At 40.2% G+C, this 13,315-nt stretch overlaps 1 long non-coding RNA gene across 1 annotated transcript; it reads left to right on the top strand.

The window, feature by feature from the left end:
• The first annotated feature begins 1,670 nt into the window (after nt 1-1,670).
• On the top strand, nt 1,671-6,403 carry LOC141014874 (uncharacterized). Its single transcript, XR_012180522.1, has 8 exons — nt 1,671-2,383; nt 2,580-2,712; nt 3,944-3,998; nt 4,155-4,248; nt 4,345-4,477; nt 4,635-4,799; nt 5,104-5,353; nt 5,453-6,403. It is a non-coding gene; the product is annotated as an uncharacterized lncRNA (long non-coding RNA).
• Nucleotides 6,404-13,315: the final 6,912 nt, after the last annotated feature.

Raw genomic sequence — 13,315 nt, 5'->3', positions numbered from 1 at the left:
TGACGAGCCAAGTTACTGCGTGTCTGTCAGTCGCACTCCATAACCGGAAGTCCGTGCCTACCTGTTTTATTCGATAATTATTTGCATTCTTATTCATTAACCCTTTCTCATCTCAGGGGGGTGCAACCCACGCCATCCCCCACCCTACGGATCACAAATGAATAGAAAACCCCCCACTCCTATTACTCCTTTCCCCCTCCCTTTTTCTATTTCCTCCACTTCAATCCGGCAATCATTTTACATGCCCCCACAGATTTAATGGCATCATCCCTCGATGGTGCAAGACATAACTTCCCGCTTACCACACGGGGGGACCTGGGTTCGCGTCCATCACTCAACCATGTATATAATCCTTACTGTATTTATATATTGCTCCTCCTGACCAGCACAAGGAGGAACACTCTTCCCAGAACGACACACGGGTTCGAGTCCCACATCAACCTTCTGAGCACTCCTCCTTATGCTCACATTGACACACACCCACACATTATAGCTGAGTGGACGGGGCTTCGCTCTTCCCTGCTGCCCGTGCAAACAAACCTCCCCAGGTAACTTAACAACACTATTTCCTCTACCTAACCCCGCTTCCATGGAAGGACTATTGCCCTAATTATTAACTCTGCCAAGGAGGTTATGTTTTTGCCAGCATTTGTTTGTTTGTCTGTCTGACTGTTAGCAAGATTACTCAAAAAGTTATGGATGGATTTTGGTGAAATTTTCAGGACTGGTAGGTTATGTCCCAAGAAACAATCCATTAAATTTTGGTGCATATCTGGATCCAGGGGAACTAAGCTGACTTGGTGGAGGTTTGTGCTTTGCCAGTAGTTCTAATTAATTTATGTGTCCCTTCTTTGTATTACAGGTTTCTGTCTTTCAGATGGAACACATGACCTCGACAGTGGACATCAAAGAAGAGCATGGTTCACCAGTGAGTACATATTCACACACACAAACACCAAATTTCTGAGTAAAGCAGTCATACTTAACACAGTATAAGATGATAAACCTTCAACTTAAATCCATTCATACTGTTCAGATTGAAGCTGGGTCAACATTTACTCCATGCGAGGAGGAGTCAGAGTGTGAGGGTATTGAGGTAAAATGCCACACAAGCAATTTTAGTGACTTTAGTATTTAACATGCGCAAATTAAAATTGATGTGACATATACAGTAGTCCTTCAATATACAACAGAATGTGATTATATACTAAATCAAATGTCTGTCAGGCCTGGGCTAGGAAGGAGGACTCAGGAGCAGAATTAGGACAATTAGAGCAGGCTTTTATTGAGAAATTTGTTTTCTTCACTTGAACTCTTGAGCAAGGTGACAAACAAATAGGCTATAAAGCACAATATCTAATCTGCTGGCTAAAAAAAAACAAGCAACAGCACTACAACAAAATGAGGCAAAACAACCTCAAAGAAAAAGGAATAAGGAAACCAAAAATCACTCCTGAGGAGGCAAATAAAAGGACTAAGAACTAAACTACTCTGGCTCACTGGCTATGAAAACTTATAACAAAAAATCACTCCAATCGGAGGAAGAAGAAAAGGCTATAAACATAAAACTACTCTCTCGACAGACTATGAAAAAGAATGAAACAAATGAGGCACTCCACCGGAGGCAAACAAATGGCTATAAACCAGACCTTGAATTCACTGAGAAAAATTACAAACAAAAAGTCACTCACTTAAGAGGATCAAGAACAGAAATACAAACTTTGACTCTTGGCGTGATCAAGGCTGTGAATGAGGGCTGGGGTGCGTGACGAATACAACACTCTGGCACAGAACAAAGGGAGACGCAGACTATAAGACATCAGGTGAGGGAACACAGGTGGAAACAATTAGGGATTAGGGGAGACGTCAGACTGGTGGCACATGAGGAAGGGCAAGTGACCTGAAACGAGAGGAGAGTTACTTTTTAAAATAAAACAGGAAGTTAACGAGACACAAAACCCAGGACAAGACATTCCTCACCATGGTGTGGCAATGTCCAAATTCTTAACAACTATATTCTGATTTACTGTGACAGGGTAGAGTCAGCCAGATTGCTGCAATAGTAGTTCATTGAAGGAGGAGGAGGCTAGCATTTCTAGCAGTTCAGAGGACTTGCCAACATTGGCACCACTGCCTGTGAGTGAAACACACAAATTTATACAATGTCTTTAGCACAACGATCATGGCTAGAAGTACTACAGATAAATAAATAATCCTTGTAGTGATTGTTATATAACAGTATTTTCTTTCTTTTCTCGCACATAACATGTCATTATCCACACTGGGAAAATGCAGAAGACTGACCTATCCGCCAGAGTTTGACAAGTTACTGCGACACCTGTTTGGGAAAGAACTGAAGTGCAAGGACATCAGATGCCAACGGGTAAGTTTTGTTGTTGTATGCTTTAACAACACTGTCTTGCTGCTTTTAAAATGTGTCTCTTCCATTTTATTTACTTTCCACTGTAAAAAAGAAAACTGCCCTCTGAGCTTCAAGGCCTTGGCAGGATTACCTTCAAAACAATGCACATGACAGTGTTTATTTTCCCCCTTTTGTTTGTCCACCTTTTGGATCAAAGAAGTGCTAAAGGAGTCTGCGGAGCTGGTTACAGCGGCAAAGGAGCTAAATCTGCCATTGGACAACATCCGTGGAAGGCTGAGGAAACTGTTTGTATTTGCCAGACTTCTACCAGAAGGACAGCTGGAATTGAGGTACGTTGGGGGAAAAAAATGGCATAGCGTAATGCAATAAGCTCACATTACCAATTTTACTTTAAATTGCAAGGTGTAACCCTAACCAGTCCCAATGTAGCATTCCTACTCATTGAAAATATTGCACAGAAATCACTACTGTAATTACAAGGATAACTCATATTCCAAAAGTGAAATCTTAGATGCTAACTCTAATTAAAAATGGGTGAATTTTGCTAATTAGCAATCAGCATTCCCAACAAGCGATCTTTCATGCCAAACTACTTAAAAAAAAAGAGACTTGAGTGACTATTGACAACACTCCCAGAATGCTTCTTGGTACACTATTGGGGAATGTAAACTCTTTCAGACATCAAAGGGTCACAGCCTTCAAAGGAGAATATAATAATCTCTCATTGTTCCATTGAGGCATTGGCAGCCATTCAAATAAAAGATGATGATAAAAGCTTTCGAAAACTAATCACAGGCCTGATGGGTTGCCCATTAAGTAATCAGAAAGTGACTGGTTTAGGATATAAATTCAGGAAGTGTCTTGTTCACTGTAGACAGGCCACCAGGATTCACTTCAGAAAACAGTAAGATGAAATGATACAGATAAAATCCCAATTAGTACTGCTTTCAATTTTTGGATTTTAATCGAAAACACAAATTACCGGGGTAAAATGAAAAGCAGTGATTGTTCCAATATTGGCATTATAGCCGCCAATGAAAGGACCCATATATTACAAAATATTGAATAGAAATCTCTAATGAATCCCAATATAGCATCTATTTCCCTTTACATTCCACATATTAATTATTAATGTTATAAAATATGGTATTTTCTCTATTTCAAGGACCGTGTTGGAATGTCTTTCTCACGACCCAATTTGCCACTTAGGGATGCAAGTACGAACTGTGAAGTGAATTTTGTGTTAAATGGTTTGCAACATGTAGCGTGTTGTTGGCTTTGCTGCAAATGTACACGGTAGCACTGTTCACACAATTCACAAATGTATTTCCAGCAATCTTCAGATGAAGATGTAGATTCAGGACATTAAGGAGGGAGAGGAGGAGCTAGGCTCACAGTTGACTACACATGATATAATGCGCATGCACACACACGCAACCTTAATTATTTTTTTCTTTTTTAAAGTACTTTACTAAAAGTCTGAATAAAGCAGGAAGAGTAAACAGAAGATGTGTAACTATTGACTGTTTAAATATGTGAATTTTCTTTTTGTATTGCAAGGAGCCTGGTGAGGACAAAGAGCCTGTAAAGGGCGAGTGGACCGTCCAAGTGCCTGGTATGTAACATTCCCCAAATGCCGTTTTGCTTCCTAGTGATTCCAGAGATGGAGACATATTACAAAAGCCCATCCAGCTCCCTAACCCAGTCCAAAATGGGGATAGTAGTGTCTAATTTATTTGATTATTTTGTTACATGTAGTCTCTGCTTATAGTCAGATGCCACAAACAACGATGCAAAGAACCTGGGCAGCAAGAGTCCTTGGCAGGGTGGCTGCCCCGCAAATCCCAGACACCCTTCATTGCCTTGTAAGACCAACATGTTCTTCATTTTCTTGTTAAAGTGTGCTGCATTTTAGACTCATGACATCAGTTGAAACTTAAACACTCTACATTCTCTTCCAGCCCACTGGTGATGTGCCTCCACCTCACTACCCTACTGAAAGTCTACCTCAAGCACACGTTGTGGTTGTAAGGACTGGGGTGAGGGTAATACACAACAGCGTTCATGACTGTAGAGTCATACCGCTAGCTCTACGTAAGTATGTAGGGAGCAACCTTCTATTCGAATATTAGAAAGAGTATGGCCTAGACCTGCTTTATATGGAAAATGCCCCAAGATGAATGAAGAACTTATGTTATGGTTTGGCACTATAAACATCAAATAGACTTAACAATGTCCTTTGACTTTACAGGCACCCTTGAGAGACAAGAGCAGTGAGGCGCTCGAGCGTGTGTATGGTTTACTGAGTGGGTATATTGCATGTATCAATGGCCACAGGAAGGGGGTCATCACCAACCTTGCGGTGGAGGAGTTTGCCCAGGCAGAGGAGGATGAGTTGGAACGGAGGATAACTCGAGTAAGAGGATGCACCAAATTACAGCACATAGTGTAGAGTACTTCCCTTTCCACATATTGAATGTCAACTGTCAATGAATTCCAATATATCCTCTAAATTCCTTTATATTCCATGCATGGGTCACAATTTGCTATGCTTCCAAATACAGCATGAAAGTGCTCTACTTTCCACATAATGAATGAAAACTGCTAATTAATCCAAACTTAGCCTCTAACTTCCTTTACATTCCGGATATGGGCAATGATTTGCTATTATTCCACATTTCCACTACATGTCGGCGCTTGCTTGCTTGTTTCCTTCACAGGTTAAAGACCACAAAACCAAAGAGAGCTTTGGTCATGCCCTGATTCCACTTACGAAGAGATAGTACATGTGGTTTTACCGACTAATGTACAACCTACACAACTACCTAACCGGCAACTCTGAACTGGTATTTTCCAACAACAACGGTGGCCCATATCATGAAATACTCACCGCTTTTCAGAACTGCTGGGAGTCATTTGGCCTTCCAGGGAGGCCAACGCTCTCCCTGCTTCGCAGCAGCATCAGCACGTGTAAGACATTTTCATTATTGTCAGATATTAATGACAAGCGTGCACAATTGTAATTATGCACAACTATTAATGTATTTGTAATCATTCCATTTTCTGTAGGTTGGGCGACGTTTGGAGGAGAGCAAGAAGGGAAACATCCACAGGCTGATGTGCCACTCAACAGCCACAGTAGAGAAATTCTATGAGGCTGACCTGGGCTTTGGCGAAGCTTTCCAGACGCGTGAAGACACAGCCAATCGCGCTTGCAAAGACAAACAAAAACAGGTGCAAGATCTACACCAACACGCAGGGTGAGAGCACAGAAAGAGTTGACAAGGACAACAGTGTTTCCATGACTTAAGAGGGAGCAGACAAGGGCAAGAAATGTGTTGCGAAGGAGACAGGACACAAGGAGGGCACAATGCAGTGTGACAGTGAAGCAGGAACAAGCAAGAACATAACACAGGGCAAAGGAAAGAAAATGACAAAGAGACTTATACGAGACAGTGGCAGCAGCGAAAGCTCAGAAGGAGGCAGCAGCCAAAAGCAAAAAGATGATGACAAAGAGGCTTAGAAAAGACAGAGACAATGACCCCGAGAGACCAGCTGACAATGTGGTAGAGGTTGGCTCATCTTCAGAGGAAGAGGAGGATGTAACAAAGACAACAGGGGCACCAGTTCGGGAAGATGCTGTAAGAAAGACAGTGAAACCGCACAAGGCCAAGAAACGTCCCAAGCTGTCTTGCACCCCAGTGAAGTCTACTGGGAAACATAACGAGGCCAAAAAAATTACCAGGCTTTCCTGCTCCCGAGTGAAGTCTCCTAGGACGAGAAACAAAAGCCCAAGAGCAAAGTACATTTACCTCCAAAAGAAGGTGAATGACTCTCCTCTCAAGAAACTCATCAGCCCTAGACGGCTTTGCCCACAAATGTGCCAGGTAGTGGTAAGGCAGTTGGATACCAAGGCTTTGACCTGAAGAGGCAGAGAGCAGTAAGAGCTAGAAAAGGTCTTTATCTCCAGGAACTTCAGGGGGCACCTTCTGGATCTCCTCCTTGGTCTGCTGCCTGTGCTGCGACGCTTTCTGGACCTCTTTAAGGAACTTTAAAAATGAAAGGACAAAAAAAAATGTCAACAGTTCAATTGTTGCAGTGATTGTACAAAAAAAAACCTGAAAATCACAACAGTTTTTGTTAAAGATTGTATTTGAGTTTTATTTTAATACATTTTTAAAAGATTAATAATTATTTTAGTTAAAAATGTAAAGACGTTATTTTACTTTAAATTAATTCAAAACCTTTTTTTCTATTAATAATTTTCATATGTTCAAATAAAGACTTCTGGAAAGTCAGTGTTTGACAGAAGTATTTCTTCTACAGGGATTAGCTGAAAGCATTGATAACCATTCCAAAATGTGTATTTTTATTTTCTAAACTGCAGTATCACCACAAAACATACTCTCGACTGGACCTTTTCTTTATGCTGAAGCACCATCTTTCCTCTGTGGTTTCCTGTGATATAGGATCCATCCTTATATCGGACCACTCACCAGTCTATCTTCAGCTATCTATCCCCCACCAAACAACAACTGGACGTTTAACTCTTCACTTCTTACAAATGTTGAAGCTTGTAACATAACAATAAGACTATGGCTTGACCAATACAGGCAAGATAATGCAGCTTCCCCTGTCACCTCTGTGGTAATATAGGATGCAGCCAAAGCCGTGATTAGAGGGCAGTTGATGTCATACACATCTGCAAGAAAGAAAAATATTACCAAACAAACTGAACTACTTACAAAGGAGCTTGTCAACTTGGAGACACTTCAGTCACCCACAGATGAAAACTTGAAGCTTAATGACGTCAGAAACCATCTCAACCTTACTTAAACCGAACATATAAAAAAACTCCTGTTCTTTACTAAACAGCAATATCATGAGTATGTAAATAAACCTAGCAGGCTCTTAGCGTACCAGCTCAAAAAAGAAAGCACCGACCGCATACGCAATGCAAAAGGACAGCTAAAATATGACTTGCAGTCAATAGTCTTCTTTTATAGATTTTTATAAGCAATTATACTCATCTGAAAACCCCTCTATGATTGACATTAACATGTTTTTAGAAAATGTATCTCTCCTCTCCATCTCTGAAGAAGATTAACAACACCTGAACTCTCCATTCACCTCAAAAGAAGTTCTACAGGCAATTATGTCTCTGTCTTCTGGGAGAACTCCAGGATTAGATGGATACTGTGCAGAGTTCTATAAGACCTTTTGGCCACAGATTGAACCTCTCCTTATGCCTATGGTTACATATTTCTTTGAAAATGGGACCCTTCCCGAATCAATGAAGACAGCTGTCATATCATTGATACATAAAAAAGATAAAGACATTGCAGAATGTACATCATTCGGTCCAATTTCGTTACTACCAGTTGATTTTAAGATTATTTCTAAATTAATTGCACATAGACTAGAAGACATTCTTCCTCAGCTAATTAACCCCGACCAGGCAGGTTTTGTAAAGGCATGATATGCGACATAATATTTGAAGGCTGTTAGACATAGTGTACCACTCGACCCTTTGCAACCAACCAGCTATGATAATATCCCTTGATGCAGAAAAAGTGTTTGATAGGGTCGAGTGGTCATACTTACTTCGGGTTTTGGAGAAGTTTAATTTTGGCGATAGATGTATCAGTTGGGTCAAAGCTATGTACAGTAATCCACAAGCTCAAATATGTGTTAATGGTGCTGTCTCAGAAAAATTTAACTTAAGCAGAGGCTGTCGACAGGGATGTCCCCTATGCCCGTTTTTATTTAATTTAGCGATCGAACCCCTTGCTGAAGTCATAAGGACAAGTGAAGAAATTTCCGGTATTCAGTTTGGGACAACAGATAATAGAATATCATATGCCGATGATATCATTCCGTACCTTGCCGATCCAGAGAGATCAGTCCCAGTAGTTAGATGTTATTGACAAGTTTGGAATATAGTTCACGCGAGTCTCCCTCACAGCGTTTGCACTACGGAAGCCGCACCAGACAAGATCAACGAGACTCGCGATAGATACACACCGGTATTTACATCCTGCTGTGAGTTTCAAAGTTTCAAATCACTAGTGCAGGCAGATCCCTCTTGTGTTTGTGTCAAGTTTCTTTAAGTTTTGCCATGCAATTTCCCCACTTCAAAAGGGATGGAGTCATCTACTCAGAGGTTTAACTGGAATTCACTTAATGACCAGGCAGCTGTTCCTTTTCTTCCTTTTTATTTTCCAAGTGCCATTAGCCATCAGGCATTAGGTGAAAAACCTTTCAAACAGAACACACAAAAAGAAAACATGTTTAAATTCTGTACATAATGCCAATGATATCTCAAATGACTGTAATAGGAAAGTATACAAAAGACCAGAAAAATACCTAAATAAATCAATACTGTGAAACCCAAAACTGTTTATATTACATTGCAAATTAAGTGCAAATCAAGTTACCCACAGCTGTCAATTGTTTTAGCATGTTGTCAGGTAAGTATGAATTTCACTTTTTTAATGTTTGTTAGTCTTTTTATTTTTTAATGCATTTTAACAAATTGTCTCAATTTCAACTGTATTTTAACATGAATTACTTTTTAACCTCAATCACATTTTATGGTCAGATTTAATAAATAAAGTGAAATTAGTCTTTACACAAGTATGAAATGCTCAAATCATGCTATACTTAAATTGCTTTTGTGATTAACACACAACCCAATCAATTTTCATTTCATAATTTACCAAGTTTCAAGATCAAAGTGAAACCCTCAGATGTGCTCAATACATAAGTACCAGTTAATCTTTACATTCTACATATGGTACATTCTCAACACATTTCATTAGACTCAGGACGTTAACAAACAATCAGCACACGTGGGCATTAAGTGCTTAATAAGCCACGCGTTACTGGGCAACCAACCCCGTGGCTAAGCTAGCGCTAACACAAACAATCAGCAATTGAACCTCCGTAGCAAGAGTCTCTGTTCACGCGTCTTACCGGCTGCCTCTCTGGTGTTTGTAGAAGCTCTCTTCTGCATGGGCTCACTGCAGGGTTCAGGCGACGAGAGAACTGTCTCTTTCCCTGCCGCTGTTTGCGTGTGATTGATTGATGATGATCTGCACCTGCGATGATGTGCGCCGGTTTTTACGGTCCGGCCAGCAACTGTGCAATGGTTCCTCCTTCAGTTTTTTTTGTAGTTCTTTTGCAGTTTTTTTGTAGTTCTTTTTAATTATCACTCGTTTAACTTCAGTTTGACTTGACAGTTTGTGTGTCGCTCGGTCGCTCACAGCAGAATGTAAATACCGGTGTGTGTATATGGCGGTCTCGTTGATCTTGTCTGGCGCGGCTTCCATAGTGGTCTGGATGTCGCCACTTTAGGACACTTGGATTGCAGCGGACGAGCAGTATGGAGGCATATTATAATCTAAAATACAAAAAGGTAACAAGAACAGAGAAAAAAACAAGATAAATAAATGAAATACAGTATATAAACACCAATGTAAATTGCACAAATCCTTCATCACAGGATCTAATAACCATGCTTGAAAAATTCCTGAAGAAAGCTAAAAAAATATTGTATTGTCATTAGTATACATGTTATTCACAGCATTCATAGCGTTTACAAAAGTAAAAAAATATACAAAAACACACACAAACACCCACCCACCCACCCACCACACACACACACACACACACACACACACACACACACACACACACACACCTGAGGAGTCCTGCAAGGAACATTACATGTGGCTGAGGAGGTAGATGGCTCCAGGACCATCCCTGAAGAGGCCTGTGTGGCTGCAGAGGTAGATGGCTCCTCATCAGACTCCAGGACCATGTCTGTGGCTGCTGTGGAAGTATCTGACTCCTCATTTTGGCCAGTGGGTGCTCCAGCTCCAAAATACTTCAGAAGTGCCCCTGAATTTACAATTAAGATACAATATGTAAGTTAGATCACACTTACATCACACATGCATCAGTTACCCAATTAAAATGAGTTATTTAACATTTGTTAACATCCTATTAACTAAGCATAACACACTACAAATTATTCAAAAAGCTATATCACATGTAGCTTATGTATGCCATGTCAATGTATATTAGAAGTAATTTAAGTTAGCATATAGCGTATAGCATTACAAATTCCACAAGTGAATTTGCACTTGTTGTGTTGCAAACACAAACTAGCCTAGTTTGCCTATGGGTGAAATTAGTTGCATGGCATGATGCCTCAATTCTAATAGCTGCTAGTTCAGCAAAACTAAAAACCTTCTGTGGCTAAGTAGCAACATATTAGCAAGAGGCTAATAAATAGCCTATAGGCTACTGTCACTAACGTCACTCAAAAAAATCTGCATACCTTTATCTTTTGCCCGTTTCTCCTCTTCTTCTTTTCTTCTTTTTCTGAACTGGGCACCTGATGGCTTCTTTAGTCTTTTATTTTGATCCATGATGAAGATGAAGACTCGACATCATTACCTTTGTTTATTACCTTTTGCCAACACCGTCCGTTCGCCTGTCAAACAACCGGAGTCACGTGATGTAAACAAATTCATGTAGATGCATGCACAGATTTTTTAAACTTTTTTTTTTTTTTTTTTTTACATTTTTCACATAACCCAATTAATTACATGTAGGTATATGGGTCTATATTAATTTTAGGAATGAAATACAATTTATTTGGAAGCAGTTTGTGTTGTGTGGCCTGGGATCATCAGTCTATCCCTCTCCCCCTCCCCCTTGCTTTGATCCAACCTCTGCAGTTGCAAGTTGATCCCCCGCCCCCCTCCCCCTTACCTCTTCTGACACACACAACCTGTGTGACTCTCAGTAGTAAGTTGATGTGACAATGAGGGCGCCCCAGCGCCCACTCCACTGACTTGACATGGAAATGAGTGGTAGTCTAGAAAACTGGCGAGTTTTGTTTTGTCTTTTTTTTTTTTTTTTTTTGAGGGCGCTCGTGCGCCCTCACATAGATTGCACCCTGGGCAGTCGCCCACATTGCCCATAGCAAAAACTAGCCCTGGTCTCGGATGCCATCAACGCTCGTTACATGGATTATTGCTGCCGGAGGGTACCCCCGCGGGTCTCCAGCTGCACTTTGAGGAATAAGAAACTACACAGGACTTCTCATCAGCATGAAGGTGAGTCGATAATGACTGAATTTCGTTCTAGAGTGAACTATTCCTTTAAGGCCTGGCTAGATGTTAAGAGGTTCTGTGGGTCTTCTGCTAGAATTTCTTTGTTAGCTCTTTTATCCTCTAACCCTGACTTGCCATCCTCAATCGGAAAGTCCTTGCTTACAAAATGGAAAGATCATGGTTTACACAATTTTAAAGACATATTCAATGAAGGCTTTGAATTAAGGTCGGAGTTTAAAATCCCTAAACAAGACTTTAATAAATATTTACAAATTTGTCACCTAGTTACTACTCTAGAAAGATCTGGATGGTTGTGTTTGGGGCTAACAAGTCTGGAAGAAATTTTGAATAGTGCTACTTCGTTGAAGGGAAAATCTCTTTGATTTACAATACTCTGCTAGACCATCATAGTTCTTCCTTTACGCCACTTAGAAATATATAGCAAAAAAGTTCTGGGATGCAACTTAAGTAGAGATCAATGGGACGCTATATGTCAAAATGTATTTACATCACTGTTCTGTAATAAAATAATTGAACAGAATTATAAGTTTATGTACAGAATGTACCTTACCCCAGTTCGTTTAAACAAGATATATCCTAATTCTTCCTCTAAATGCCATCGTTGTAAAATATGTATAGGATCTGTCATTCACGTTTTCTTGGAGTGTAGACAAATAAAACGCTTCTGGTCAGAGGTACGTGATCTGACTGTTAAGGTCCTCCAAATCCCACTGGACATCTCTCCAATATGGTACCTCTTCGGAACAGAATTGGACAAGACACTAGACCCCATTTCAGCCAAACAGATTAGCATAATATCATACATAGCAAAGAAATGTATTCTGCTGAACTGGAACAAACAACAACCTCCAACCTTTGATTTGTTTATAAGAATTCTCAACGAGACATTACGATTGGAACAGCGTACTTACTCCTTGAAAAATAAAGGGGATATTTTTCTGAAGACTTGGAAACCTCTTATGGACCTCTGACAACTTCTATACTATGTACTTATTTCAATTACTGTATGTTATGACCATTTGCAGCATGCAATCATCACAATGCAAACTGCGTTTGGAAAAAGATTCTGCGATTTCAGACAGGAAAAAAACACATTATCCTTTCCCGTCACCATCCCTGTTGAATATGACTGCATTTACAGTTGTAAGTCAACCCAGTCTTGAGATCGAACTGGCCGACATAGCTGACAAAGACGTAAGGGTGTCTAAGTTAAGAAGCTTGACAGCTGATCTTGAGGATGTTGCTCATCAGAAGGCCACTCTTGCTCAGAAGAACAAATGGAATGATATTGAAAACCTCCCCAAACCAGACAAACTTGTGTTCGAAGCATGGAATGCCATTCCTGACACTTATATGAACATGAAAAAATATGCATTTGGAGTCCTGTCGATCTTTGGATCCACATACTTATGTGAGCAGGTTTTCACCCAGCATGAACTACATAAAGAGCAAACATCGCTCCCGCCTCACAGATGACAGCTTGCAATCCTGTGTGAAGATCAAAGTGACGTCTTACAGCCCTGATATTGATAAGCTGTGCAGTGAAGTTCGGGAGCAGAAATCACATTAACCAGATGAAAGAAATCATTCATTGATCAATCATTTAATGAGCTATTATTTTGCAAATATATATTATTATATTGGACCCTGAACTGACGTAGTTGTGTTTTATTTTCATACTCTCATTCATTCTCCTGTTTATACATTCTCTCACTTTCTTTTTATACCTTTCATCCTTTGCTAAACCACCATTCAAACACCACACACCACTCCCCTCCTTTCAATT

Source organism: Pagrus major, chromosome 19 (assembly GCF_040436345.1).
Source record: "Pagrus major chromosome 19, Pma_NU_1.0".
Lineage (NCBI taxonomy): Eukaryota > Metazoa > Chordata > Actinopteri > Spariformes > Sparidae > Pagrus > Pagrus major.
This window is presented reverse-complemented; position numbering and strand designations above follow the sequence as displayed.